A 6,454-nucleotide genomic window follows, 5' to 3' on the forward strand; every position below is an offset into this window, starting at 1 on the left:
TAAACAAAAAAAAAAAAAAAAAAACAGCTGTGGATCATTCAGGTAACAACACAGTATTAAGAATCAAGTGTATGTAAACTTTTGAACAGGGTCATTTTTATAAATTCAGCTATTATTTTCTCTTGTGGACTGTATGTAAACGACTGTCATGTGAAATGTCTTTCTCAGGTCAGTACTAACTAAAAAACAACATGCATTTGTATCATCCCACTTATTTTTAGTAAAATAATTAACATTTTACAGATTCTGCAAGGTGTGTGTAAACTTTTGACTTCAACTGTACATGTAAATGTTTACGTGTATACACACATATTACGTAAGCAAACTTTTATTTTGGATGTAATTAATCACAACTGATGTCAAAGCACTCTTTCTTTTTATTTATTTATTTTTTGTAGGTTTTTTTTTTTCTTTAAGTCATTTATTCCTTTATTCATATTTGTATTATTACTTTTATTATTAATTTCTGTAGGTTTGGCCCTTAATAGATGCCTGGTTATTTTTTCTAGACAGTAGCATACAATTTGGGTTGTATGAAATGAACCTCAAGAGTAAAATTGAGTTGTATAATTCATACACTATTTTCAAAGACGACAACATTTTATTTAGTGAATGCTTTTATCCAAAGTGACTTACAAATGAGAAATCACAAGCAATTTCTTAAAAAGCTGATGACAAGATTACCAGTGCTGCAATGCTGAATTTCAATATTAAGCCAAAGAAACATGACTCTATTTTCTCTTTATTTGCCAAGTGTCAAAAGTGGCAGGCAACCAATCAGCATTCTTGGTCAGAACTCTGCAGCCAATCAGCAATCAAGGCCACAGCACTGAAATGACAAGCGTTTCCCTCCACATCGAATGCTAAGCGAGTGAGTCAGAGTGTCAGAGCTCTGGGGGCCTTTCTCTAAATGACAAACTGTGACAGAACAAGAAAGACATGCTTATTAATGTAATCCATGTAAAGGGGGACAGCAACATCCAGAGGGTTTAGAGAAGGAGGCATTCTAAATTAGTCTAAAATTATATTAAGAGAATTAGATTACACTATCAAGAGGCTCAACTGTTGTTTCCCCCAGCAAATACAATAACTAGAAAACACGGGAATTAATTTGTTTGTTTGTATCCAACCACCTGAATAACTGCAATGACAATAATTCCTAATTATTTGTCACATTAAGAGAGTTCAACCCAGCAGAAGTGTTTTTTGTGGCATAAAAAGATACTTTGACAGATTCCGAGGGCTAAATAAAGCACACACAGCATGGAAGAAAAGCAGGCCTGATACTGTAATATAAGATCAGTCAGTCAGAACAGGCCTCAGCACAGCCTCATAGACATTAATTTGGCTGGAATAGGATACACCTCACTTGGCTCTCAATAAAGGACGATCCAGGGCTCTTGACCGAGGCTTTGTAAATGTAAAGAAGACGAGACAAGACTTGTGTACAAATGACTTTGTAAAGCTGACATGCTCGTCCATGTCCCTCAAAATGAACCAAAAAAAAAGCCCCAGACATCTTTCTCCTCTCCTCTCACACAAAGTTACTCCTTATCTGAAGAGCGGTCCTTTGTGCGCTATTACGAATTGTATTATTGCTTTGTTGGCTGGTAATTCAATTAAACCGATGGCATCTTTGCAATTAAGCATTTCCATTATTTCAGTGCGCTGAATGGTGATGAGTTGGTCTGAATATTCAGCTGAAATGGAGTTCTGACGTGAAAGAGATAAGGCCCGCCGTCCAAAGTTACGCGCTTGGTATTGTTCTGTGTCTGAAGAACAAGAGATGGCTCTATGCATACGAAGAGGGGGAAAAATCCACTCGAGGGTTTGCAGCTGCTTTCCAAAATTGCACTCTAACATGTTCATTTCCAAGCGGCTGGCGAGATTTGAAGTCAACAGAAAGTTTCCCCAGTGTGTAAAGCACTTATTGAAGCTTGTAGATGTGGAAACAGTAAGCTTTCATCCTGATGGCAGATGTTTATAAAGATTATTAATTTATGTAGAAAACAGGGCTGGACTGGGTTTGAGAGATATGGACATATAGCGTGATTCATGGTATGCTGTGGATTCTGTTCTATGTATAATAATATAAAGCCAAATGTATCAGCTTTCTAAGGCATCTGATCAATACTTTCCTGAAAAGCCTTTTTTTCTGCCCCCTGGTGGGTCATTTATGTTTTTCAGGAAATAGAAGAATTTTTGTATTTCCAAAATGTCTGCCTGTCTCGCCATACACACATTTTTGCTAGGACGTCTTTGCAGATTTGTATAAAGTCACAGCAAGAATAGCTTGTATATTGTAGCTGATGTGTGATTGAATATGATCTTGATATTTCTTACATTATTTATAGAAAAAACGTTTTTGAAACACGATGCATTAAGAGCCGAGGGGTGAAAACTTTTAGAATTTGAAGGTCAGGGTAAATTTAACTTATTTTGTCTTCTGGGAAACATGTAACTATCTTCTGTAGCCTCTGAAGGGCAGTACTAAATGAAAAACATATTATATTTAGGCAAAATAAGAAAAATGTACATCTGAATTCTCCATTCTTTTCAAAAGTTTTCACCCCCGCCTTTTATGCATGGTTTTTACTTCTGGCGCATCAGTGAGCATTTGAACCTTCTGTAATAGTTGCATATGAGTCCCTCAGTTGTCCTCAGTTTGAAAAGATGGATCTCAAAATCATAGTCATTGTTGGTAAGGGTTCAAATATGCAACGATGCTGGAAAACCAAAAAATTTGTAGGACCTGAAACTTTTTTTCTGCAGAACAGCAGGCAGTTTAACTGTTCAGGACAAACAAGGGACTCATGAGTAACTAAAAAAAAAAACACACAACTGTGCATAATTCAGGTTACAACACAGTATTAAGAATCAAGGGGATATAACCTTTTGAACGAGGTCATTTTTATTAATTCGGCTGTTATTTTTTATGTGAAAAGTTTTACTGCTACTGCTTTGTACAGTTTACCTGTTTTTGTTGAGTAAAATCTAGTCAATTAAATTTAACGAAGAAAATTAGTAACTTTAGCTTGGCCAGTAGAAGTTTGTGTAATTATTACTTAGTCAAAACTTACTTGGCAATTCTTTGATTTTACTCAGTATAGCACTAAATTAAACCATGGTTTTAAAGTATATGCGTTACTCAGAAACATCTAAGTAAATAATGCAATAGATATCATGTAGACACCATATTTGCATAATTAGTATAACGGCACAGAGATTTATACTTGGTACACAATACACAGTCTGTGGATCATTTTTGAGTATGATTGTGTCATTTTGAGTAGAAAATTAACTCCAGATGTAACCAAATTGCAAATTACTAGACCTAACAATAAAACAATCATAAAACAGGGTAAATACAGCTGGAAAAGAGCAGAAACTTTATTATATTTTATTATAACTTTAATTATTCATGCCCTAGTGCATGATTACAAAAGTTGAGTAGGTTTTACTTAATTTTATAACATTGATATTTACGCTATTAATTTCTACAAGCTTTGTTTTCCTGTAGTATTTACTCAGCCTGATCTTATGATAAAAAAAACATACCTGTGGGAACTTTTTCACAAGGCGCGAAATATCGCCATGTACGTTTCATGACACATTCAGTGTGAAATGTCCACTGAGTGGTGCTAAAATAGTGTTCTTTTTTTCCCCCCGAAACAGATGAATGTACATATGGTGTGTTTTATGTGACGTTGGTTTTGTACGTGTCGCTACAGTTCGCTACAGTTAACCTGAAATGTCTGTTGACTGGCACTATAGCTCTTTCATCGTGAGTCATGTTTTTGACAGGATTCGTACCCAAGGATTCCACATCCTAAGTCTAATTCCGTGCCGGCTGAGCTACCAAGTAAGCTTGTTCTATCCGTAAAGCGAAACATATGGAGCTGTAATCATAACTGTGTACCTGATTACACGTGCTCACTGTTTTAATGCTTCTAGTGTTCATTTCCTTTGTAAACTGCTTTGATATGTACTTATTAGTATATATTTCACATCTCGCGAAAAAGTTCCCACAGGTACATTTTAGTCATGAGATCAGGTTACCTTCAGCAAGTATGAAAACAATAGGAATAATAGGAACAATAGAAAAAGATTTAATGTGAAGCTTTACAGGGTTAATTTACTTGATTTGCTTGATGCATGTGAAACTAGGCGACCTCTTTCTAAATGGTCTTGATGGTGTTTTTCTCTAATGGCACTGCGATGTTTAATCACTTTTCATATTGTAGCGAATATGAGCGTCCTTTCCACGGAACATGAGACCTTTTAAATCAGGCTTGTTGGTCCTGGAGATAATTCACTTAAACAGGCATTTGACTAGTCAAGCATTGAAAGTTTTTCCTCACCATTGAATGACACCAATATGTAAATGGAGCATTAAACCTTTGCCCAATTATTATCGTCCCATAATTGTTGTGGAAGAGCTACATGGAGCAATATAATTAAGTTATCCAGCTGGGCTCATGGTTTCCAAGCACATTAACTATTAAGTAAAAAAAATTAAGCATGCATCTGAATTATAAAAAGAGGACTGAAAGCGTGGCAGGTCGAGAGGAATGTCGCTTTTCTCTCGGATTTTAGATGGTAAAAAATATGGAGTCTTTTGAATTGGCACATGGGAAATGAAATGAAGGGAAGAGAAATATCTGCAGAGGCGCTGTGTCTGGCTTAGATACCATGATGAGGAGTTTTTCCCTTTTTCTGATGAAGTTTTGGAGAGCGGCCACATGTCAGTTATGTCAATTAACAGCAAAGACCCAATTAATTAATCTTCCATTAAATTCTTGCTGAACCAGCACTTTGCTGCAAAAGCAACTCTCAGTCTAACTCTTTCTCTCTACAAAAATGATTTTTTTAAACTCAAAGAATCCATCTCATTGGCTGTCATAAAAAAAAAAAAAATCTTAAATTATAGTGCATAGCGATTTTCAACTGGTGAGTCGTGACCTTAAAGTGTTAGTTCACACAAAAATGAAAATTCTGTCATTAATTACTCACCCTCATGTTGATCCAAACCTGTAAGATTTATACATAATCTGAAAGTTTAAATAATATGAACGCTCTGAAGGCTTAATAAAATAAATAAGCTTTCCATTGATGTATGGTTTGTTAGGATAGGACAATATTTGGCCAAGATACAACTACTTGAAAATCTAGAATAAGGGTGCAAAAATAATCAAAATATTGAGAAAATCACCTTTAAAGTTGTCAAAAAGTTTTTAGCAATGCATATTATTAATCAAAAATTGGGTTTTGATGTATTTATGGCAGGAAATGTATAAAATATCTTATCCTAATGTCCTAATGATTTTGGCATAAAAGAAAAATTGATCATTTTGACCCATGCAATGTATTGTTAGCTATTGCTACAAATATATTTGTGCTACTTATGACTGGTTTTTAACCAAATCAACTATACAAGTAATTTCTTAACTTTAAAAAAGATTGGAATTGGTTATTTTAATGAGATAAAGTAATGGAAATATATATTGCACATCACATAGTGATAAAAAATTATTTAAGGTGCAAATATATTTGTTGTATTTATTGTTATATTCATACATATAACTAAAAAAGTACTTACTTTTTGTTATTTACTGCCTTTATGAAACCACATCTGTTTCCTTACTCATCCTTTTTAATGTTAAAGGGATAGTTCACCCAAAAATGAAAATTCTGTCATTATTACCAGTGTTGGGCATGTTACTTTAAAAAAATAATTAGTTATAGTTACTAGTTACTTCTTACATATAGTAACTGAGTTGCATCATCATAAAAGTAACTAATTACCAGGGAAAGTAACTATTGTGTTTTTTTTTGTTGTTTTTTTTTAAACGTTCAAATATGTCAAATAACTTGGATGCCCCCAATATAAAATATGTTAAATGATTTAAACATTGTACACTAATCTACACTATTTTAATGTTGCTGTGGGACAATGTGAGACACACCTTCCACGGGCTAAATATCACGTTATTGGGGTCGCTTCAACCCATGGACATGAACAAACCTCCCACAGATATGAATAAGGTATTGTTTGCAAAGGGTCTACTTTTATTTGTGTATAGTCATAATAACAACAAAACAATGTACTTTTGTAAAATAAAGAAAATAAACAGGGACAGCTCTCTGTCTCTGTCTCTGTCACCTCTCTTCACAGACACGTAAATAAAACAACCTGTATCTCTGTGAATACCTACTTTACAGACCTGAGAAATATATGTATAAAAAGCTTCAAATGTCTACTTTTAAATGAAGTAAGTCACATCAAAAAAACAATTCTCTGATAAAGTGATCTGTATGATATAAACGCAAGCTCCAGTTTTTCCTGTCTAAACTTAGTATCTCTAATGTAATCATGCCCACGAGTGGCTCCGCTTTTCAGATGTTAAACATCCACGTGAGACACGCGCTGTGTTAACATGTAGGTAACCTCCGT

This window comes from Labeo rohita, chromosome 5, assembly GCF_022985175.1.
Source record: "Labeo rohita strain BAU-BD-2019 chromosome 5, IGBB_LRoh.1.0, whole genome shotgun sequence".
NCBI lineage: Eukaryota > Metazoa > Chordata > Actinopteri > Cypriniformes > Cyprinidae > Labeo > Labeo rohita.